At 52.1% G+C, this 23,460-nt stretch overlaps 10 non-coding genes across 10 annotated transcripts; all 10 read left to right on the top strand.

The window, feature by feature from the left end:
- The first annotated feature begins 40 nt into the window (after positions 1-40).
- trnae-uuc (transfer RNA glutamic acid (anticodon UUC)) lies at positions 41-112 on the top strand. Its single transcript has one exon. It is a non-coding gene; the product is annotated as a tRNA-Glu (tRNA).
- A 2,269-nt stretch (positions 113-2,381) lies between these two features.
- trnae-uuc (transfer RNA glutamic acid (anticodon UUC)) lies at positions 2,382-2,453 on the top strand. The gene has a single exon. It is a non-coding gene; the product is annotated as a tRNA-Glu (tRNA).
- Positions 2,454-3,685: 1,232 nt separating this feature from the next.
- On the top strand, positions 3,686-3,757 carry trnae-uuc (transfer RNA glutamic acid (anticodon UUC)). The gene has a single exon. It is a non-coding gene; the product is annotated as a tRNA-Glu (tRNA).
- A 2,270-nt stretch (positions 3,758-6,027) lies between these two features.
- Positions 6,028-6,099, top strand: trnae-uuc (transfer RNA glutamic acid (anticodon UUC)). Its single transcript has one exon. It is a non-coding gene; the product is annotated as a tRNA-Glu (tRNA).
- Positions 6,100-7,331: 1,232 nt separating this feature from the next.
- Positions 7,332-7,403, top strand: trnae-uuc (transfer RNA glutamic acid (anticodon UUC)). The gene has a single exon. It is a non-coding gene; the product is annotated as a tRNA-Glu (tRNA).
- Positions 7,404-8,452: 1,049 nt separating this feature from the next.
- trnae-uuc (transfer RNA glutamic acid (anticodon UUC)) lies at positions 8,453-8,524 on the top strand. Its single transcript has one exon. It is a non-coding gene; the product is annotated as a tRNA-Glu (tRNA).
- Positions 8,525-11,681: 3,157 nt separating this feature from the next.
- Positions 11,682-11,753, top strand: trnae-uuc (transfer RNA glutamic acid (anticodon UUC)). The gene has a single exon. It is a non-coding gene; the product is annotated as a tRNA-Glu (tRNA).
- A 1,232-nt stretch (positions 11,754-12,985) lies between these two features.
- On the top strand, positions 12,986-13,057 carry trnae-uuc (transfer RNA glutamic acid (anticodon UUC)). Its single transcript has one exon. It is a non-coding gene; the product is annotated as a tRNA-Glu (tRNA).
- Positions 13,058-14,106: 1,049 nt separating this feature from the next.
- Positions 14,107-14,178, top strand: trnak-uuu (transfer RNA lysine (anticodon UUU)). Its single transcript has one exon. It is a non-coding gene; the product is annotated as a tRNA-Lys (tRNA).
- Positions 14,179-16,805: 2,627 nt separating this feature from the next.
- trnae-uuc (transfer RNA glutamic acid (anticodon UUC)) lies at positions 16,806-16,877 on the top strand. The gene has a single exon. It is a non-coding gene; the product is annotated as a tRNA-Glu (tRNA).
- Positions 16,878-23,460: the final 6,583 nt, after the last annotated feature.

Here is a 23,460-nt window from a genome sequence, read left to right as displayed (position 1 = left end):
CTTGGCATCCACAGTATCTCCACTCTCGCCTTTCAGCGTCTCCCACGTAGTCTAGCGTTTAGGATTCCTGGTTTTCACCCAGGCGGCCCGGGTTCGACTCCCGGTGTGGGAAGGGCGTTTTAGGGCGACACGATAACCGCCGATCAGCGTAGTGTAACGCCATTCCAGCGACCCGGGCTCTATTTCCGTAAAGAGCAGGTGAAAGAAAGAAACAGGGTACAGAGGGTCGTGCAGCGTCTGTGGAGGCAGGAGGTTCGGCATCCGAATCGTCTCCGATTTCCCATTCACTCGCCTGACGCTACCCAATCTGCTGGGACCCTCCCAGCACCCGTTATAGTTCACCGTTGAACAGAACCATGCGCTTCGGCCCGTTTAGGCAATGGCAGCCTAGTGCTTTGCCCAGTCCCATCTGCTTCCACCGGTAACACATCACAATTTATCTTCCATCCATCAGGTCGGCTTACAGCTCGCTCCCTCTCTCTCACCACACCTCGAGTGAGCATCCTGCCCCTCAGGTTACTCCTTAAATATTTCACCTTTCACCCTTCACGTAAGACCACTAGTTCTCTCCCGCCCGGTGGGAGAGTCTAAGGCCAAATGGCCCACATTCAGAATAGAAGTAGGTTACCTGTGGAGAGAGATGAGGTGGAATTTCACAGGAGGCCGCGCGTTGGTCGTCAGGCTGTCACCGTTAGCGGTCTCTGTCTCCGCGCAGATCCTCACCGGCGGCTGCTGTGTGCGCGGTGGACGGGGGAAGGTGTCAGGCGAAGACAGAAAATGCCGGAGGAACTCGGCAGATCACGGAGCATCTCCAGAAGGTGGCGGACGGCTGATGTAGATGGAACAGTGCGTGTTCCGGAGGGCAATCGGTGTAACGCACTATATTGACGCGGAAAGGTCAAGGCCAATGCTGGTTTTGACACCAATGACAGCCAGGCGTCCCAGGTTCGACTCCTCGTGTGGGAAGCAAACGTTTTCGGGCGACACAGTAACGCAGTTACACCGACCCGGGGTTTAATGGTATAGGGCATGAGGGACTGCAGATGCAAAAGGAGCCAAGGCAGCCAGGGGGTCGCGCGGCGTCTGTGAATGCAGGAGGTGCGGGGACAGGAGAGGTCGACCATTCCTCTTTGACTCTCCTGACGCTACCCAAGCGGCCGGGTTCCGCCCCGCAACCAGTTATAGAGCGCTGCAGCACAGAAACAGGCTCTTCGGCCCATTTAGTCAGTGGCAGCCTGGTGTTCTGCCTAGCGCCATCTACCTGTAACGGTAACACTTTTACCATTTGAAATTTCTCTTAAATGTTACAATTGAACCTGCATCCACCAGAACCCCTCTCATCTCCATCCCACGAGAGAAGAACTAATCCTTCAAGTAGTTCACCTTTCACCCTTAACCTAACACCCCCAGTTCTCGTCTCACCCAGCCCGATGGAGGAGAAGCCTGCCAATATTCACCCCGCGGAGGAGTTTAGGACCAGAGGGGCCAGCTTCGGAAGAGTCGTACGTCCCTTTCAGAGCGGAGAGGAGGAGGAGGACTACCGCAGGAGAGCGCGCATTCACAGGGGCGTCGGACGACCCCTCCGCTCTGGCCGGCAGCAGTCACCCGCATCCTCCGGCTCTGCCGCGCAGACCTTCACCTGCGGGTGCCGTGTCTGTGGAGGGTTGGGGAGGGTCCGGGTCAAGGGGTTAACATCAAGCTGGGCAACGTACGTAGAGTAACACATGAAATGCCGGAGGAACACAGCAGATCACGGAGCAGCTCCGGAAGGTCGCCGACAGCTGATGGACTCGGAACAGCGCGTGTTCCTGCGGGGAATCGGTGGAACTCGCTGTATTCACTAACGTTCTTTCAGGCCTCTGTATCTCCTGCCCGGTAGGAAAGGGGAGGAGGGAGAGTGTCCGGGACAGGAGGGATTTTTGATTATGTGGTCCGCTTTCCCGGGGCAGCGAGAAGCGCAGACGGAGTCCAAGAATCCCGTGATCTGCTGGTTTGAAGTGGTTGAGTGATGGTTAGTATCGATTTAGGGGGCCGAAGTGCTTGTTTCTTCGAAGCGTGACAGAGTATGAAGGATGAGGGAGGCAGAGGGAGCCAGGTGAGCCGGAGACGGTGAGTGAAATGCAGAGTATTTGAGGATAACGCAGGAAGACAGTCCCAGAAAACACGGGAACAGGCTATTCGGTCCATCTTGTTGGATCCGACCCATTTCTCGATCTGAAGTAGTTGCTTTTGCCTGTCTTCGGCCTGTCTCCCTCGAAGCCTCTCCTATCCGTTTAAACATTGTTATTGTACCCAGCTGGTTTTACTTACACAACATCCTCTGTATGAAAAAGTTGCTTCTCAAGTCCCTTCGAAGTACCCCGCTATTGTGTTTCAGCGTCTCCCATATGGTCTAGCGGTTAGGATTCCTGGTTTTCACCCAGGCGGCCCGGGTTCGACTCCCGGTATGGGAAGCAAACGTTTTGGGGCATCACAGTAACGTGTCCGTTAGCAGGTGACCAGGGGACGGAGAATAAAATGCCATCACGGCGATCCGTGATCGGTTCCCGAAAGGATTTTGTACGTTCTCACCGTGACCGCGTGGGTTTCCTCGGAGCAACGTTCGGGTTAGTAAATTGTGGGCAGGTTATGTTGGCGCCCGGAACGTGACGGCTCTGGCAGCCAGACCCAGCAGAACCGTCTCTGATCTGATTTGACGGCCAAAGCCGCATTTCACTGTGTGATTCCGTCCTACCTGTGACAGATCGCGCCAATCTTTAAACCTACGCCCTCTCTTGGAAACCCTTGTGATCAGGGGAGAAAAAGGGACTGAGACAATTCACTTTATCTCTGAACGAATTTATACTCCACTACAAGGTCCCTCCTCTGTCTCCTCCGCACGAGGGGAAACCTTTCCCCTCTCAATTTCCCTCCTCCCCTCCCTACTTCTCTTTCTTTTGTCTCACGTGTTCCAATGTCCCTCTGTCCGAACTCTTTCTTCCTCTCTATTTTCCTACCTCCCCTACCCCACATCCCCCCTCTTTCCCTGCCACATATATGCCCTCCTCCTGTACTCCCTGCCTTCTTCCCCTTCTCCTTCGCGTTGCCCCACTCCTGCAACTATTTAGCAGGAAAATAGGCCATGCGGCCCATCTCCTCCATGCTGACAGAGAATCCTATCCATCGAATCCCATGTGTCTGTATTTGGCCGAGTCCCCTCACCTTTCCTATCCGAGTATCTGTCCAAAGTGCCAATTCAGTGTTGTTTGTAAATTTGTCTCTCCCACTTCCTGGGGCAGACATGCCATAAGATTCCTTGTGATATAGGAGCAGAATTAGGCCAGAATTAGGCAGAGGTAGAATTAGCCGTCGAGTCGGCCCAGCCATTTCATCATGGCTGATCCATTTCCCCTCTCAACTCCGACCTTCTGCTTTCGCCCTGTGTAGTCAGGAATCTTTCAGCCTTGGTACTCCAGGTTGTCACAGCCGGGAGTGGCAATGCGAATAAGCCCCACTACCTATGAAGTGCTCCAAATGGCGTGCGTCTCTGACGGCCTCTGAGAAGCGAACCCAATCTTGGCCTTCTGCCAGTCCCGACGTAACCATTTCTAATGATCGACGGCTGCCTTCCACCAATGTCAGCCTTTGCCTTAAATAGACCAATGACTTGGCATCCACAGTATCTCCACTCTCGCCTTTCAGCGTCTCCCACGTAGTCTAGCGTTTAGGATTCCTGGTTTTCACCCAGGCGGCCCGGGTTCGACTCCCGGTGTGGGAAGGGCGTTTTAGGGCGACACGATAACCGCCGATCAGCGTAGTGTAACGCCATTCCAGCGACCCGGGCTCTATTTCCGTAAAGAGCAGGTGAAAGAAAGAAACAGGGTACAGAGGGTCGTGCAGCGTCTGTGGAGGCAGGAGGTTCGGCATCCGAATCGTCTCCGATTTCCCATTCACTCGCCTGACGCTACCCAATCTGCTGGGACCCTCCCAGCACCCGTTATAGTTCACCGTTGAACAGAACCATGCGCTTCGGCCCGTTTAGGCAATGGCAGCCTAGTGCTTTGCCCAGTCCCATCTGCTTCCACCGGTAACACATCACAATTTATCTTCCATCCATCAGGTCGGCTTACAGCTCGCTCCCTCTCTCTCACCACACCTCGAGTGAGCATCCTGCCCCTCAGGTTACTCCTTAAATATTTCACCTTTCACCCTTCACGTAAGACCACTAGTTCTCTCCCGCCCGGTGGGAGAGTCTAAGGCCAAATGGCCCACATTCAGAATAGAAGTAGGTTACCTGTGGAGAGAGATGAGGTGGAATTTCACAGGAGGCCGCGCGTTGGTCGTCAGGCTGCCACCGTTAGCGGTCTCTGTCTCCGCGCAGATCCTTACCGGCGGCTGCTGTGTGCGCGGTGGACGGGGGAAGGTGTCAGGCGAAGACAGAAAATGCCGGAGGAACTCGGCAGATCACGGAGCATCTCCGGAAGGTGGCGGACAGCTGATGTAGATGGAACAGTGCGTGTTCCGGAGGGCAATCGGTGTAACGCACTATATTGACGCGGAAAGGTCAAGGCCGATGCTGGTTTTGACAACAGTGACACCCAGGCGTCCCGGGTTCGACTCCTAGTGTGGGAAGCAAACGATTTCGGGCGACACAGTAACGCAGCTACACCGACCCGGGGTTTAATGGTATAGGGCATGAGGGACTGCAGATGCAAAAGGAGCCAAGGCAGCCAGGGGGTCGCGCAGCGTCTGTGAATGCAGGAGGTGCGGGGACAGGAGAGGTCGACCATTCCTCTTTGACTCTCCTGACGCTACCCAAGCGGCCGGGTTCCGCCCCGCAACCAGTTATAGAGCGCTGCAGCACAGAAACAGGCTCTTCGGCCCATTTAGTCAGTGGCAGCCTGGTGTTCTGCCTAGCGCCATCTACCTGCAACAGTAACACTTTTTACCCATTGAAATTTCTCTTAAATGTTACAATTGAACCTGCATTCACCAGAACCCCTCTCATCTCCATCCCACGAGAGAAGAACTAATCCTTCAAGTAGTTCACCTTTCACCCTTAACCTAACACCCCCAGTTCTCGTCTCACCCAGCCCGATGGAGGAGAAGCCTGCCAATATTCACCCCGCGGAGGAGTTTAGGACCAGAGGGGCCAGCTTCGGAAGAGTCGTACGTCCCTTTCAGAGCGGAGAGGAGGAGGAGGACTACCGCAGGAGAGCGCGCATTCACAGGGGCGTCGGACGACCCCTCCGCTCTGGCCGGCAGCAGTCACCCGCATCCTCCGGCTCTGCCGCGCAGACCTTCACCTGCGGGTGCCGTGTCTGTGGAGGGTTGGGGAGGGTCCGGGTCAAGGGGTTAACATCAAGCTGGGCAACGTACGTAGAGTAACACATGAAATTCCGGAGGAACTCAGCAGATCACGGAGCAGCTCCGGAAGGTCGCCGACAGCTGATGGACTCGGAACAGCGCGTGTTCCTGCGGGGAATCGGTGGAACTCGCTGTATTCACTAACGTTCTTTCAGGCCTCTGTATCTCCTGCCCGGTAGGAAAGGGGAGGAGGGAGAGTGTCCGGGGAAGGAGGGATTTTTGATTATGTGGTCCGCTTTCCCGGGGCAGCGAGAAGCGCAGACGGAGTCCAAGAATCCCGTGATCTGCTGGTTTGAAGTGGTTGAGTGATGGTTAGTATCGATTTAGGGGGCCGAAGGGCTTGTTTCTTCGAAGCGTGACAGAGTGTGAAGGATGAGAGAAGCAGAGGGAGCCGGGTGTGCCGGAGACGGTGAGTGAAATGCAGAGTGTTTGAGGATAACGCAGGAAGACAGTCCCAGAAAACACGGGAACAGGCTATTCGGTCCATCTTGTTGGATCCGACCCATTTCTCGATCTGAAGTAGTTGCTTTTGCCTGTCTTCGGCCTGTCTCCCTCGAAGCCTCTCCTATCCGTTTAAACATTGTTATTGTACCCAGCTGGTTTTACTTACACAACATCCTCTGTATGAAAAAGTTGCTTCTCAAGTCCCTTCGAAGTACCCCGCTATTGTGTTTCAGCGTCTCCCATATGGTCTAGCGGTTAGGATTCCTGGTTTTCACCCAGGCGGCCCGGGTTCGACTCCCGGTATGGGAAGCAAACGTTTTGGGGCATCACAGTAACGTGTCCGTTAGCAGGTGACCAGGGGACGGAGAATAAAATGCCAATACGGCGATCCGTGATCGGTTCCCGAAAGGATTTTGTACGTTCTCACCGTGACCGCGTGGGTTTCCTCGGAGCAACGTTCGGGTTAGTAAATTGTGGGCAGGTTATGTTGGCGCCCGGAACGTGACGGCTCTGGCAGCCAGACCCAGCAGAACCGTCTCTGATCTGATTTGACGGCCAAAGCCGCATTTCACTGTGTGATTCCGTCCTACCTGTGACAGATCGCGCCAATCTTTAAACCTACGCCCTCTCTTGGAAACCCTCGTGATCAGGGGAGAAAAAGGGACTGAGACAATTCACTTTATCTCTGAACGAATTTATACTCCACTACAAGGTCCCTCCTCTGTCTCCTCCGCACGAGGGGAAACCTTTCCCCTCTCAATTTCCCTCCTCCCCTCCCTACTTCTCTTTCTTTTGTCTCACGTGTTCCAATGTCCCTCTGTCCGAACTCTTTCTTCCTCTCTATTTTCCTACCTCCCCTACCCCACATCCCCCCTCTTTCCCTGCCACATATATGCCCTCCTCTTGTACTCCCTGCCTTCTTCCCCTTCTCTTTCGCGTTGCCCCACTCCTGCAACTATTTAGCAGGAAAATAGGCCATGCGGCCCATCTCCTCCATGCTGACAGAGAATCCTATCCATCGAATCCCATGTGTCTGTATTTGGCCGAGTCCCCTCACCTTTCCTATCCGAGTATCTGTCCAAAGTGCCAATTCAGTGTTGTTTGTAAATTTGTCTCTCCCACTTCCTGGGGCAGACATGCCATAAGATTCCTTGTGATATAGGAGCAGAATTAGGCCAGAATTAGGCAGAGGTAGAATTAGCCGTCGAGTCGGCCCAGCCATTTCATCATGGCTGATCCATTTCCCCTCTCAACTCCGACCTTCTGCTTTCGCCCTGTGTAGTCAGGAATCTTTCAGCCTTGGTACTCCAGGTTGTCACAGCCGGGAGTGGCAATGCGAATAAGCCCCACTACCTATGAAGTGCTCCAAATGGCGTGCGTCCCTGACGGCCTCTGAGAAGCGAACCCAATCTTGGCCTTCTGCCAGTCCCGACGGAACCTTTTCTAATGATCGACGGCTGCCTTCCACCAATGTCAGCCTTTGCCTTAAATAGACCAATGACTTGGCATCCACAGTATCTCCACTCTCGCCTTTCAGCGTCTCCCATATGGTCTAGCGGTTAGGGTTCCTGGTTTTCACCCAGGTGGCCCGTGTTCGACTCCCGGTATGGGAAGCAAAAGCTTTGGGGCGACACAGTCAGCAGTGGCTCCCTGCACCGGTAATACGGTCCTCCATGTACCCATCGGAATTTCTCTTAAATGTTACAATTGAACCTGCATCCACCAGATCCCCTGTCGTCTCCATCCCACGAGAGAAGAAATAATCCCTCAGGTTATGTAGTTCACCTTTCACCCTAACACCCCTAGTTCACCTTTCACCCTAACACACCTAGTTCACGTCTCACCCAGCCCGATGGAGGAGAAGCCTGCCAGCATTCACCCCGCGGGGGAGTTTAGGATTCACTCTCCGCTCGGACCGGCAGCATTCACCCGCATCCTCCGAGGGTTGGGGAGGGTCCGGGTCAAGGGGTTAACATCAAGCTGGGCAACGTACGTAGAGTAACACATGAAATGCCGGAGGAACTCAGCAGATCACGGAGCAGCTCCGGAAGGTCGCCGACAGCTGATGGACGCGGAACAGCGCGTGTTCCTGCGGGGAATCGGTGGAACTCGCTGTATTCACTAACGTTCTTTCCGGCCTCTGTATCTCCTGCCCGGTAGGAAAGGGGAGGAGGGAGAGTGTCCGGGGCAGGAGGGATTTTTGATTATGTGGTCCGCTTTCCCAGGGCAGCGAGAAGCGCAGACGGAGTCCAAGAATCCCTTGATCTGCTGGTTTGAAGTGGTTGAGTGATGGTTAGTATCGATTTAGGGGGCCGAAGGGCTTGTTTCTTCGAAGCGTGACAGAGTGTGAAGGATGAGAGAAGCAGAGGGAGCCGGGTGTGCCGGAGACGGTGAGTGAAATGCAGAGTGTTTGAGGATAACGCAGGAAGACAGTCCCAGAAAACACGGGAACAGGCTATTCGGTCCATCTTGTTGGATCCGACCCATTTCTCGATCTGAAGTAGTTGCTTTTGCCTGTCTTCGGCCTGTCTCCCTCGAAGCCTCTCCTATCCGTTTAAACATTGTTATTGTACCCAGCTGGTTTTACTTACACAACATCCTCTGTATGAAAAAGTTGCTTCTCAAGTCCCTTCGAAGTACCCCGCTATTGTGTTTCAGCGTCTCCCATATGGTCTAGCGGTTAGGATTCCTGGTTTTCACCCAGGCGGCCCGGGTTCGACTCCCGGTATGGGAAGCAAACGTTTTGGGGCATCACAGTAACGTGACCGTTAGCAGGTGACCAGGGGACGGAGAATAAAATGCCATCACGGCGATCCGTGTTCGAATCCCGAAAGGAGTTTGTACGTTCTCGCCGTGACCGCGTGGGTTTCCTCGGAGCAACGTTCGGGTTAGTAAATTGTGGGCAGGTTATGTTGGCGCCCGGAACGTGACGGCTCTGGCAGCCAGACCCAGCAGAACCGTCTCTGATCTGATTTGACGGCCAAAGCTGCATTTCACTGTGTGATTCCGTCCTACCTGTGACAGATCCCGCCAATCTTTAAACCTTTCCTCTTGGAAACCCTCCTGATCGGGGGAGAAAAAGGGACTGAGACAATTCACTTTATCTATGAACGAATTTATAAACCTCTATAAGGTCCCTCCTCTGTCTCCTCCGCTCGAGGGGAAAACTTTCCCCACTCAATTACCCACCTCCCCTCCCCACCTCTCTTGCTTCTCCTCCACCCTCGTCCATTCTATCTCCCTTTCCCATTGTCTCCCTGACCAAACTTCCCCCGCCCCGCCCCCGCCCTCTCTATTTCCCTACCTCCGGAATCCCATCCGTCTCTCTCCCTGTTCCATATCCTCCACCCTTCCATAGTTCCTCCTCCCATTCCCGTTGCTGCCACTCCGGAGCTTTCTATCAGGAAAATAGGCCATGCGGCCCAACTCATTCATGCTGACAAAGAATCCTATCCACCCCAATCCTATGTGTGTCTGTATTTGGCCGAGAGCCCTCACCTTTCCTATCCGAGTATCTGTCCAACGGGCCTTTTCAGTGTTGCCCGGGAATTTGCCTCCGCCGCTTCCATAAGCCCATGTGATATCGGATAATTAGACCATTTGTCCATCGAGTCGGCCCCGCCATTTCATCAGAGCTGATCCATTTCCCCTCTCACCCCAAATCTCCTGCTTTCGTCACGTACCCCTTCATGACCTGACTAATCAGGAATCTTTCATCCTTGCTCCTTAGCGCTGTCATAGCCGGAGCTGGGAGCGGGGATAAGCTCCCACTACCTATACAGGTCTCCGAATGGCGCGCGTCTCTAACAGCCCCTGACAACCAAGCCCAACCTTTGGTCTTCACGTGTGGCTCAGCTGCTAGCTCCGGCCGTACTACTGATTGACGGCTCCCTATCTCTAATCTCAGCCTTTGCCTTAAATAACCCAATGATTTGGCATCCACAGTTTTCTTCCATCCATCAGGTCGGCTTACAGCTCGCTCCCACTCTCTCACCACCCCTCGAGTGAGCAACCTGCCCCTCAGGTTACTCCTTAAATATTTCACCTTTCACCCTTCACGTAAGACCACTAGTTCTCTCCCACCCGGTGGGAGAGTCTAAGGCCAAAGGGCCCACATTCAGAATAGAAGTACGTTACCTGTGGAGAGAGATGAGGTGGAATTTCACAGGAGGCCGCGCGTTGGTCGTCAGGCTGCCACCTTTAGCGGTCTCTGTCTCCGCGCAGATCCTCACCGGCGGCTGCTGTGTGCGCGGTGGACGGGGGAAGGTGTCAGGCGAAGACAGAAAATGCCGGAGGAACTCGGCAGATCACGGAGCATCTCCGGAAGGTGGCGGACAGCTGATGTAGATGGAACAGTGCGTGTTCCGGAGGGCAATCGGTGTAACGCACTATATTGACGCGGAAAGGTCAAGGCCGATGCTGGTTTTGACAACAGTGACACCCAGGCGTCCCGGGTTCGACTCCTAGTGTGGGAAGCAAACGTTTTCGGGCGACACAGTAACGCAGCTACACCGACCCGGGGTTTAATGGTATAGGGCATGAGGGACTGCAGATGCAAAAGGAGCCAAGGCAGCCAGGGGGTCGCGCAGCGTCTGTGAATGCAGGAGGTGCGGGGACAGGAGAGGTCGACCATTCCTCTTTGACTCTCCTGACGCTACCCAAGCGGCCGGGTTCCGCCCCGCAACCAGTTATAGAGCGCTGCAGCACAGAAACAGGCTCTTCGGCCCATTTAGTCAGTGGCAGCCTGGTGTTCTGCCTAGCGCCATCTACCTGCAACAGTAACACTTTTTACCCATTGAAATTTCTCTTAAATGTTACAATTGAACCTGCATTCACCAGAACCCCTATCATCTCCATCCCACGAGAGAAGAACTAATCCTTCAAGTAGTTCACCTTTCACCCTTAACCTAACACCCCCAGTTCTCGTCTCACCCAGCCCGATGGAGGAGAAGCCTGCCAATATTCACCCCGCGGAGGAGTTTAGGACCAGAGGGGCCAGCTTCGGAAGAGTCGTACGTCCCTTTCAGAGCGGAGAGGAGGAGGAGGACTACCGCAGGAGAGCGCGCATTCACAGGGGCGTCGGACGACCCCTCCGCTCTGGCCGGCAGCAGTCACCCGCATCCTCCGGCTCTGCCGCGCAGACCTTCACCTGCGGGTGCCGTGTCTGTGGAGGGCTGGGGAGGGTCCGGGTCAAGGGGTTAACATCAAGCTGGGCAACGTACGTAGAGTAACACATGAAATGCCGGAGGAACACAGCAGATCACGGAGCAGCTCCGGAAGGTCGCCGACAGCTGATGGACGCGGAACAGCGCGTGTTCCTGCGGGGAATCGGTGGAACTCGCTGTATTCACTAACGTTCTTTCCGGCCTCTGTATCTCCTGCCCGGTAGGAAAGGGGAGGAGGGAGAGTGTCCGGGGCAGGAGGGATTTTTGATTATGTGGTCCGCTTTCCCGGGGCAGCGAGAAGCGCAGACGGAGTCCAAGAATCCCGTGATCTGCTGGTTTGAAGTGATTGAGTGATGGTTAGTATCGATTTAGGGGGCCGAAGGGCTTGTTTCTTCGAAGCGTGACAGAGTGTGAAGGATGAGAGAAGCAGAGGGAGCCGGGTGTGCCGGAGACGGTGAGTGAAATGCAGAGTGTTTGAGGATAACGCAGGAAGACAGTCCCAGAAAACACGGGAACAGGCTATTCGGTCCATCTTGTTGGATCCGACCCATTTCTCGATCTGAAGTAGTTGCTTTTGCCTGTCTTCGGCCTGTCTCCCTCGAAGCCTCTCCTATCCGTTTAAACATTGTTATTGTACCCAGCTGGTTTTACTTACACAACATCCTCTGTATGAAAAAGTTGCTTCTCAAGTCCCTTCGAAGTACCCCGCTATTGTGTTTCAGCGTCTCCCATATGGTCTAGCGGTTAGGATTCCTGGTTTTCACCCAGGCGGCCCGGGTTCGACTCCCGGTATGGGAAGCAAACGTTTTGGGGCATCACAGTAACGTGTCCGTTAGCAGGTGACCAGGGGACGGAGAATAAAATGCCAATACGGCGATCCGTGATCGGTTCCCGAAAGGATTTTGTACGTTCTCACCGTGACCGCGTGGGTTTCCTCGGAGCAACGTTCGGGTTAGTAAATTGTGGGCAGGTTATGTTGGCGCCCGGAACGTGACGGCTCTGGCAGCCAGACCCAGCAGAACCGTCTCTGATCTGATTTGACGGCCAAAGCCGCATTTCACTGTGTGATTCCGTCCTACCTGTGACAGATCGCGCCAATCTTTAAACCTACGCCCTCTCTTGGAAACCCTCGTGATCAGGGGAGAAAAAGGGACTGAGACAATTCACTTTATCTCTGAACGAATTTATACTCCACTACAAGGTCCCTCCTCTGTCTCCTCCGCACGAGGGGAAACCTTTCCCCTCTCAATTTCCCTCCTCCCCTCCCTACTTCTCTTTCTTTTGTCTCACGTGTTCCAATGTCCCTCTGTCCGAACTCTTTCTTCCTCTCTATTTTCCTACCTCCCCTACCCCACATCCCCCCTCTTTCCCTGCCACATATATGCCCTCCTCTTGTACTCCCTGCCTTCTTCCCCTTCTCTTTCGCGTTGCCCCACTCCTGCAACTATTTAGCAGGAAAATAGGCCATGCGGCCCATCTCCTCCATGCTGACAGAGAATCCTATCCATCGAATCCCATGTGTCTGTATTTGGCCGAGTCCCCTCACCTTTCCTATCCGAGTATCTGTCCAAAGTGCCAATTCAGTGTTGTTTGTAAATTTGTCTCTCCCACTTCCTGGGGCAGACATGCCATAAGATTCCTTGTGATATAGGAGCAGAATTAGGCCAGAATTAGGCAGAGGTAGAATTAGCCGTCGAGTCGGCCCAGCCATTTCATCATGGCTGATCCATTTCCCCTCTCAACTCCGACCTTCTGCTTTCGCCCTGTGTAGTCAGGAATCTTTCAGCCTTGGTACTCCAGGTTGTCACAGCCGGGAGTGGCAATGCGAATAAGCCCCACTACCTATGAAGTGCTCCAAATGGCGTGCGTCTCTGACGGCCTCTGAGAAGCGAACCCAATCTTGGCCTTCTGCCAGTCCCGACGGAACCTTTTCTAATGATCGACGGCTGCCTTCCACCAATGTCAGCCTTTGCCTTAAATAGACCAATGACTTGGCATCCACAGTATCTCCACTCTCGCCTTTCAGCGTCTCCCATATGGTCTAGCGGTTAGGGTTCCTGGTTTTCACCCAGGTGGCCCGTGTTCGACTCCCGGTATGGGAAGCAAAAGCTTTGGGGCGACACAGTCAGCAGTGGCTCCCTGCACCGGTAATACGGTCCTCCATGTACCCATCGGAATTTCTCTTAAATGTTACAATTGAACCTGCATCCACCAGATCCCCTGTCGTCTCCATCCCACGAGAGAAGAAATAATCCCTCAGGTTATGTAGTTCACCTTTCACCCTAACACCCCTAGTTCACCTTTCACCCTAACACACCTAGTTCACGTCTCACCCAGCCCGATGGAGGAGAAGCCTGCCAGCATTCACCCCGCGGGGGAGTTTAGGATTCACTCTCCGCTCGGACCGGCAGCATTCACCCGCATCCTCCGAGGGTTGGGGAGGGTCCGGGTCAAGGGGTTAACATCAAGCTGGGCAACGTACGTAGAGTAACACATGAAATGCCGGAGGAACTCAGCAGATCACGGAGCAGCTCCGGAAGGTCGCCGACAGCTGATGGACGCGGAACAGCGCGTGTTCCTGCGGGGAATCGGTGGAACTCGCTGTATTCACTAACGTTCTTTCCGGCCTCTGTATCTCCTGCCCGGTAGGAAAGGGGAGGAGGGAGAGTGTCCGGGGCAGGAGGGATTTTTGATTATGTGGTCCGCTTTCCCAGGGCAGCGAGAAGCGCAGACGGAGTCCAAGAATCCCTTGATCTGCTGGTTTGAAGTGGTTGAGTGATGGTTAGTATCGATTTAGGGGGCCGAAGGGCTTGTTTCTTCGAATCGTGACAGAGTGTGAAGGATGAGAGAAGCAGAGGGAGCCGGGTGTGCCGGAGACGGTGAGTGAAATGCAGAGTGTTTGAGGATAACGCAGGAAGACAGTCCCAGAAAACACGGGAACAGGCTATTCGGTCCATCTTGTTGGATCCGACCCATTTCTCGATCTGAAGTAGTTGCTTTTGCCTGTCTTCGGCCTGTCTCCCTCGAAGCCTCTCCTATCCGTTTAAACATTGTTATTGTACCCAGCTGGTTTTACTTACACAACATCCTCTGTATGAAAAAGTTGCTTCTCAAGTCCCTTCGAAGTACCCCGCTATTGTGTTTCAGCGTCTCCCATATGGTCTAGCGGTTAGGATTCCTGGTTTTTACCCAGGCGGCCCGGGTTCGACTCCCGGTATGGGAAGCAAACGTTTTGGGGCATCACAGTAACGTGTCCGTTAGCAGGTGACCAGGGGACGGAGAATAAAATGCCAATACGGCGATCCGTGATCGGTTCCCGAAAGGATTTTGTACGTTCTCACCGTGACCGCGTGGGTTTCCTCGGAGCAACGTTCGGGTTAGTAAATTGTGGGCAGGTTATGTTGGCGCCCGGAACGTGACGGCTCTGGCAGCCAGACCCAGCAGAACCGTCTCTGATCTGATTTGACGGCCAAAGCCGCATTTCACTGTGTGATTCCGTCCTACCTGTGACAGATCGCGCCAATCTTTAAACCTACGCCCTCTCTTGGAAACTCTTGTGATCAGGGGAGAAAAAGGGGACTGAGACAATTCACTTTAACTATGAACGAATTTATACACCACTACAAGGTCCCTCCTCTGCCTCCTCCGCACGAGGGGAAATCTTTCCCCTCTCAATTTCCCTCCTCCCCTCCCTACTTCTCTTTCTTTTGCCTCACGTTTTCCATTGTCCCTTTGCCCGAACTCTTTCGTCCTCTCTATTTTCCTACCTCCCCTACCACACATCCCCTCTCTTTCCCTGCCACATATCTTCCCTCCTCCCGTACTCCCTGCCTTCTTCCCCTTCTCCTCCTCGTTGCCCCACTCCTGCAACTATTTAGCAGGAAAATAGGCCATGCGGCCCATCTCCTCCATGCTGACAGAGAATCCTATCCATCGAATCCCATGTGTCTGTATTTGGCCGAGTCCCCTCACCTTTCCTATCCGAGTATCTGTCCAAAGTGCCAGTTCAGTATTGTTTGTGAATTTGTCTCCCCCACTTCCTGTGGCAGACATTCCATAAGATTCCTTGTGATATAGGAGCAGAATTAGGCAGAGGTAGAATTAGCCGTCGAGTCGGCCCAGCCATTTCATCATGGCTGATCCATTTCCCCTCTCAACTCCGACCTTCTGCTTTCGCCCTGTGTAGTCAGGAATCTTTCAGCCTTGGTACTCCAGGTTCGCACAGCCGGGAGTGTCAATGCGAATAAGCCCCACTACCTATGAAGCGCTCCAAATGGCGTGCGTCTCTGACGGCCTCTGAGAAGCGAACCCAATCTTGGCCTTCTGCCAGGCCCGACGGAACCATTTCTAATGATCGACGGCTGCCTTCCACCAATGTCAGCCTTTGCCTTAAATAGACCAATGACTTGGCATCCACAGTATCTCCACTCTCGCCTTTCAGCGTCTCCCATATAGTCTAGCGGTTAGGGTTCCTGGTTTTCACCCAGGCGGACCGGGTTTGACTCCCGGTGTGGGAAGCAAAAGTTTTGGGGCGAAACAGTACCGGGTAACGTCATTACACCGACCCGGGGTTGAATGGTACAGGGCACAAGGGACTGCAGATGCAAAAGGAGCCAATGTGGCCAGTGGGTCGCGCAGCGTCTGTGGATTCAGGAGGTGCGGGGACCGGAGGGGTCGACCATTCCTCTTTGACTCTACTGACGCTACCCAAGCGGCCGGGTTCCTCCCAGCATCCAGCTATAGAGCGCCGCAGCACAGAAACAGGCCCTTCGGCCCATTCAGTCCGCAGTGGCTCCCTGCACCGGTAATACGGTCCTCCATGTACCCATCGGAATTTCTCTTAAATGTTACAATTGAACCTGCATCCACCAGATCCCCTGTCATCTCAATCCCACGAGAGAAGAACTAATCCCTCAAGTTATGTAGTTCACCTTTCACCCTAACACACCTAGTTCACCTTTCACCCTAACACACCTAGTTCACGTCTCACCCAGCCCGATGGAGGAGAAGCCTGCCAGCATTCACCCCGCGGGGGAGTTTAGGATTCACCCTCCGCTCTGGCCGGCAGCAGTCACCCGCATTCTCCGGCTCTGCCGCGCAGACCTTCACCTGCGGGTGCTGTGTCTGTGGAGGGTTGGGGAGGGTCCGGGTCAAGGGGTTAACATCAAGCTGGGCAACGTACGTAGAGTAACACAAGAAATGCCGGAGGAACTCAGCAGATCACGGAGCATCTCCGGAAGGTCGCCGACAGCTGATGGACGCGGAACAGCGCGTGTTCCTGCGGGGAATCGGTGGAACTCGCTGTATTCACTAACGTTCTTTCAGGCCTCTGTATCTCCTGCCCGGTAGGAAAGGGGAGGAGGGAGAGTGTCCGGGGAAGGAAGGATTTTTGATTATGTGGTCCGCTTTCCTGGGGCAGCGAGAAGCGCAGACGGAGTCCAAGAATCCCGTGATCTGCTGGTTTGAAGTGGTTGAGTGATGGTTAGTATCGATTTAGGGGGCCGAAGGGCTTGTTTCTTCGAAGCGTGACAGAGTATGAAGGATGAGAGCGGCAGAGGGAGCCGGGTGAGCCGGAGACGGTGAGTGAAATGCAGAGTGTTTGAGGATAACGCAGGAAGACAGTCCCAGAAAACACGGCAACCGGATATTCGGTCCATCTTGTGGGACCCGACCAAGTTCTCGATCTGAAGTAGTTGCTTTTGCCTGTCTTCGGCCTGTCTCCCTCGAAGCCTCTCCTATCCTTTTAAACTTTGTTATTGTACCCAGCTGGTTTTACTTACACAGCATCCTCTGTATGAATAAGTCGCCTCTCAATTTCTTCGAAGTACCCCGCTATTGTGATTCAGCGTCTCCCATATGGTCTAGCGGTTAGGATTCCTGGTTTTCACCCAGGCGGCCCGGGTTCGACTCCCGGTATGGGAAGCAAACGTTTTGGGGCATCACAGTAACGTGTCCGTTAGCAGGTGACCAGGGGACGGAGAATAAAATGCCAATACGGCGATCCGTGATCGGTTCCCGAAAGGAGTTTGTGCGTTCTCGCCGTGACCGCGTGTGTTTCCTCTGAGCAACGTTCGGGTTAGTAAATTGTGGGCAGTTTATGCTGGCGCCCGGAACATGACGGCTCTGGCAGCCAGATCCGGCAAAACCGTCTCTGATCCGATTTGACGGCCAAAGCCGCATTTCACTGTGTGATTCCCACCTAACTGTGACAGATCCCGCCAATCTTTAAACCTACGCCCTCTCTTGGAAACCCTCGTGAGCTGGGGAGAAAAAGGGACTGAGACAATTGACTTTATCTATGAACGAATTTGTCATGCTGACAACGAATCCCACCCACGTGTCTGTACTTGTCCCAGACCCCTCACCTTTCCTATCCGTGTATCTGGCCAAACTGCCTGTTCAGTGTTGTTTGTTAATTTTCCTCTGCCACTTCCTCGGGCAGACATTCCATAAGATTCCATGTGATATAGGAGCAAAATTAGGCCTTTTGGTCCATCGAGTCGGCTCCGCCATTACATCACGGCTGATCCGTTTCCCCTCTCAACTCCAATCTGCTGCCTTCGCCCCGTATCTCTTCATGCCCTGACTAATCAAGAATCTTTCAGTCTTGGTACTTCAGGTTGTCATATCCGGGGAGGGTGGGGTTGTAATGGGGATAGTCTCCCACTACCTATAAAGTGCACCAAATGGCGTGCGTGTCTGACAAGCCAGTCCACCCCTGGGCCTTATGCTAGGCCCGGCGGAACTGTGTCTACTGATTGACGGCTCCCTACCACTAACATCAGCCTTTGCCTTAAATAATCCAATGACTTGTGTGCTGTCTTTACGACAGTTATTTAGTTTATAATATTTTGGCTTAGTAATTCATTCGATAGTATTTTCTAGTTAGAATTAGAAGTGTTTAAAGTATACTCATTGCATGTAAAATATATCGGCATGCGATGACGTCACATCCGGTTTCGCCGCGTCTTGTGGGAAAGTACCGGTTTGAAATTAACGCGAGGGTGGGGGCTCACCACGAGGCACACCTGAGCAGAAGTTGTTTTGCAGGCATTAGAAATCACAGTGAGAGCAACGCTGTAAGTTAATAGATAATCGATATATTGAACTAAGATGTTAATGCCGATCCTGTTAAAAGTAACGACGGTCGATAATGTTTATGCTTTCGTTAGTTAAAGAGTTGCGGATAGTTTGCATTTAAGTGCATTTAAAGTAGTCAATGGAGCAGGTAAACTCTCCCTGTATACTGCACCTTAGTGTACAATTGAAATGTGATATTAAGAAAGGAACAAATACTGTATCAATCTTGTATTGTTTTATCAACAGTTTTTACCATATGTTAATGTGAAGAGTGAACAGTAAATGGTTAATCTTACTGCGATCTGGTTTCATTGACTGTGGTTTATCTCGACGTTGAATTCGGCGTTATTAGTTACACCCGAAGGAGAACGTTACAACTTGGTTTCCACAGGATAACGGCTATCGTCTTTCAGCGTCTCCTGTATGGTCCCCCCCCCCCCCCAGTCCCGTCCGCTCGACAGGAATCAGCCCCAGATAATCCAGCTGCTCCCTATGACTTCAGACCTTCAGCTCCTGAAACGCCCAGTGGTTTCCGCGCTCTCTCCGGATTAATTGCATCCTTACAAGGACCCTGAGGTGGGATGTTCTGGATATTTTAAGACCATAAGGCATAGGATCAGAATGAGACTATCCGGCCCATCGAGTCTGTTCCCCCATTCCACCATGACTGATTTATAAACCCTCTCAACCCCATTCTCCCGCCTCTCTCTTAAACTTTGACACCCTTATCACTCAAGAACTTATTCACAGCCGTTTGTGGCAATGATTTAACTGGCCACTGGCTGAAGAAATTCCTCATCTCCGTTCTAAATGGACGTCCCTCTGTTCTGAGGCTGTCCCCCCTGGATCTAGGTTCCCCCACTATTGGAAACGTCCGCCCCTGTTCACTCTATCCAGTCCTTTCAATACTCAAGAGTCAAAGAACAGAATGGGTATGAGACCCGGGATACTGTGTCCAGATCTCTCACATAAACACTCACGCCAAACTCCCCTTCTACTTATTCGTCATCACCTTTCTCACCAGCGCGGCTAAAATGACGGAAACTCATCCCGCCTCTCCCGTCATCCCGGGTAACCCCTCCACCACACCGCTCCAACTACCCGTTCTCCTCTCTAGTCCGCGTCCCTTCCGCAGCTCACGGCCGCTCTCCGTACACCCGCCTTTGCGTTTGACCTCAGCTCCCTTCTCCCACTCCCTCTCCACTGCGCACCATTTTCCACCATCCTTTAATTCTCCCCTGCTGCCCCCATCTCTCGCTTCCGAATGTATTATCCTTTTCCCCCTCCTTATTTCCCTTTTCCTCTCCCCACCTCTCTTTCTTCTCCTCCACCCTCACCCATTCCATCTCCCTCTCCCATTGTCTCCCTGCCCAAACTCTTTCCTCTCGTCCTCTTTATTTCTCTACCTCCCCTACCCCACCCTCTCTCTCTACCTGCCCCATATCTTCCTTCCATCTATTCCACCCCCCCCTTCCATTTGCTCCACTCCAGCAAATATATAGTAGGAAAATAGGCTTTTATAAGAGAGTTTTCTGGACAGGACCTACAGCGAGATCGTTACACCGAAGATACCGGAAGAGAGAACGGGGGCGACGAAGAGGAAGGGATGGATGCTTAACGTACAGGAGACCCCGGGGGATGTGCCTCTTGAAAACAGGTTCACCTCTTGGAGGCTGTCGGGACAGAAAGCACTGCCAGTCTGAGAGGCGGACAGGTCTGCGAGTCAAAACTTGGCACTGAAGTAAAGCCGAGGAGACAGGGCCGAGGTAATAGGGGACTCCATGGTGAGAGGTACAGAAAGGGGTTTCTGCGGCAACAGGCGGGATTTAAGGATGGTGTGTTGCCTCCCCGAAGCCAGGATCCAGGACGTCACGGACCAACAGCAGGGCATCCTCAAGGGTGAGGGTGAACAGCCGGAAGTGGCAGTGCATGTCGGCACAAATGACATCGGGAGGAAGAGGAAAGAAATTCTGCAGCGGGACTTCAGAGAACTCGGAAGAAGGCTGAAAAGCGGGAACTCCAGGGTGGTTATCTCCGGTTTGCTTCCAGTTCCTCGTGCTGGAGAGGGCAGGAACAGGGAGATAGGGGATCTCAATGTATGGCTGAGGAGCTGGTGCGGGAAGCAGGGTTTCAGATTTTTAAACCACTGGGATCTGTTTTGGGGTAAGGATGAATTGTACAAAAGGGACGGGTTGCACCTTAACAGGCGGGGGACCAGCATTCTGACAGGCAGGTTTGCCACTGCTACGCGGGTGTGTTTAAATTAATAAGTGGGGGGGGGAGGAGTCGAACTGGAAATATAAGGATGGAGTTAAAGGGAAAGAGAGAATAAGAAAAGTTAAGAAAGACAACAAAATTGACGGGGTAGAGACCTCAGGAAGGGATCGGAGAGTATGGCCAAGTACAATAGGGATCGATGTGAAATGTGAGGGGAGAAATGGATTAGAAGTATTATATATGAATGCATGAAGCATAAGAAATAAAGTGGATGAGCTTGAGGCTCAGTTGGAAATTGGCAAGTATGATGTTGTAGGTATAACACAGACATGGCTGCAAGAGGACCGGGGCTGGGAAATTAATATTCAAATGTATACGTCCTATCAAAGGGACAGACAGGTGGGCAGAGGGGTTGGGGTGGCTCTGCTGGTGAGGAATGAAGTTCAGTCCCTTGCGACAGGTGACATGGAATCAGGAGATATAGATTCACTATGGATAGAACTGAGCAATTATATGGGCAAGAAGACCCTAATGGGAGTTATCTAAAGGCCCCCAAATAGTAGCCTGAATACAGGGTGCAAATTGAATCAAGAGCTAAAATTAGAATGTCTCACAGTTAATGCTACGGTTTTAATGGGGGATTTCAACATGCAGGTAGACTGGGAAAAGCAGGTTGGTACTGGAGCCCAAGAAAGGGAGTTTGTGGAGTGCCTCCGAGATGGATTCTTAGAACAGCTTGTACTGGAGCCTACCAGGGAGAAGGCAATTCTGGATCTAGTGTTGTGTAATGAACCGGATTTGATAAGGGAACTCGGGGTAAAGGATCCATTAGGAGGTAGTGACCATAATATGATAAGTTTTAATCTACAATTTGAGAAGAAGGGAAAATCGGAAGAGTCAGTATTACAGTTGAACAAAGGAGACTATGGAGCCATGAGGGAGGAACTAGCCAAAGTTGACTGGAAGGATACCCTAGCAGGGATGACAGCGGAACAACACTGGAAGGTATTTCTGGGAATAATTCAGAAGGTGAAGGATCAGTTCATTCCAAAGAGGAAGAAAGATTCTAAGTGCAGCAGGGGCGACCGTGGCTGACAAGGGAAGTCAAGGACAGCACAAAATTAAAAGAGAAGAAGTATAACACATCAAAGATGAGCGGGAAGCCAGAGGATTGGGAAACTTTTAAAGAGCAACAGAAGATTACCAAAAAGGCAATACGGGGAGAAAAGATGAGGTACGAAGGTAAGCTAGCCAAGAATATAAAGGAGGATAGTAAAAGCTTCTTTAGGTATGTGAAGAGGAAAAAATTATTTAAGGCCAAAGTTGGGCCCTTGAAGGCAGAAACGGGTGAATTTATTATGGGGAACAAGGAAATGGCAGACGAGTTAAACAATTTATTTGGATCTGTCTTCAATAGGGAAGACACAGACAATCTCCCAGATGTAATAGTGGCTAGAGGACCTAGGGTAACGGAGGAACTGAAGGAAATTCACATTAGGCAGAAAATGGTGTTGGGTAGACTGATGGGACTGAAGGCTGATAAATCTCCAGGCCCTGATGATCTGCATCCCAGAGTACTTAAGGAGGTGGCTCTGGAAATCGTGGACGTATTGATAATCATTTTCCAATGTTCTGTAGATTCAGGATCAGTTCCTGAGGATTGGAGGGTAGCTAATGTTATCCCACTTTTTAAGAAAGGAGGGAGAGAGAAAACAGGGAATTAAAGACCAGTTAGCCTGACATCAGTGGTGGGGCAGATGCTGGAGTCAATTATAAAAGATGTAATAACGGCACATTTGGATAACAGTAACCGGATCCGTCCGAGTCAGCATGGACTTACGAAGGGGAAATCATTCGTGGCTAATCTTCTGGAATTTTTTGAGGATGTAACTATGAAACTGGACAAGGGAGAGCCAGTGGATGTAGTGTACCTGGACTTTCAGAAAGCCTTTGATAAGGTCCCACATAGGAGAATAGTGGGCAAAATTGAGCACATGGTATTGGGGGTAGGGTACTAACATGCACAGAAAATTGGTTGGCAGACAGGAAACAAAGAGTAGGGATTAACGGGTCCTTTTCAGAATGGCAGGCAGCGAGTAGTGGGGTACCGCAAGGCTCGGAGCTGGGACCGCAGCTATTTACAATATACATTAATAATTTAAATGAAGGGATTAAAAGTAACACGAGCAAATTTGCAGATGACACAAAGCTGGGTGGCAGTGTGAAATATGAGGAGGATGTTATGAGGATGTAGGGTGACTTGGACAGGTTGGGTGAGTGGGCAGATGCAGTTTAATGTGGATAAATGTGAGGTCCTAGAGCTGACAGGGAGCTGGATGTGGAGATCGCTCCCATGGTCATAAAGTATAACGTCCATCGCACATTGTCCAGTATCTAACTGATAGCTGGATGTGGAGATTGCTCCCAAGGTCAGAGTTTAATGTCCATCACACATTGTCCTTCAGCAGGTGACAGGGAGCTGGATGTGGAGATCGCTCACAAAGTCATAGAGATTAATGTCCATCACACATTGTCCAGGAGCTGACAGGGTGCTGCATGTGGAGATCGGACTCAAGGTACCCTTCCTACTTTAGAATCTCTTACTATCTCTTCTTTCAGTTCGTCCTGACGAAGGGTCTCGGCCCGAAACGTCGACAGCGCTTCTCCCTATAGATGCTGCCTGGCCTGCTGTGTTCCACCAGCATTCTGTGTGTGTTTTTTGAATTTCCAGTGTTACGTACTCGTGACACATGACAGTGGAGCCCTTGTCATGTGACTGGGGTTGAAGCTGTACTGGACTTGAGGTGATGGTCTTGTGATGGTGGAATGACGTCATTTTCCCGCCAGTAGAGATCATGTGACGGGTTTTTTTTACAGGTTATAAAAGGTAGACCCCACCCTGTGAGGAGGGGCAGTTCGTGGCTGGATTTGCCAAGTTGACTTCATGCCACTGCGTGTTTGAAGTGATGACGCAGTTTAGTTGAAGGATGAAGTTTTTATTTAATGCCTAAAGTTTAAAAGGTTAATGCCAACAGGTTCTTTATGATTCTGTTAGTTTGAGAATTAAAGGAGAGTGAAGATTCAAGGTTGGAAGTTAAAGATCGAGGAGAATCGCTTTCTACGGTGAAACGGGGGCGACCTTTGTTTGATCCTTATTTGGAAGGATTTCGTTGACTATCTTCGTGTTAATCCCTAGGTTTACCAGAAA

Source organism: Hypanus sabinus, chromosome 31 (genome assembly GCF_030144855.1).
Source record: "Hypanus sabinus isolate sHypSab1 chromosome 31, sHypSab1.hap1, whole genome shotgun sequence".
NCBI lineage: Eukaryota > Metazoa > Chordata > Chondrichthyes > Myliobatiformes > Dasyatidae > Hypanus > Hypanus sabinus.
This window is presented reverse-complemented; position numbering and strand designations above follow the sequence as displayed.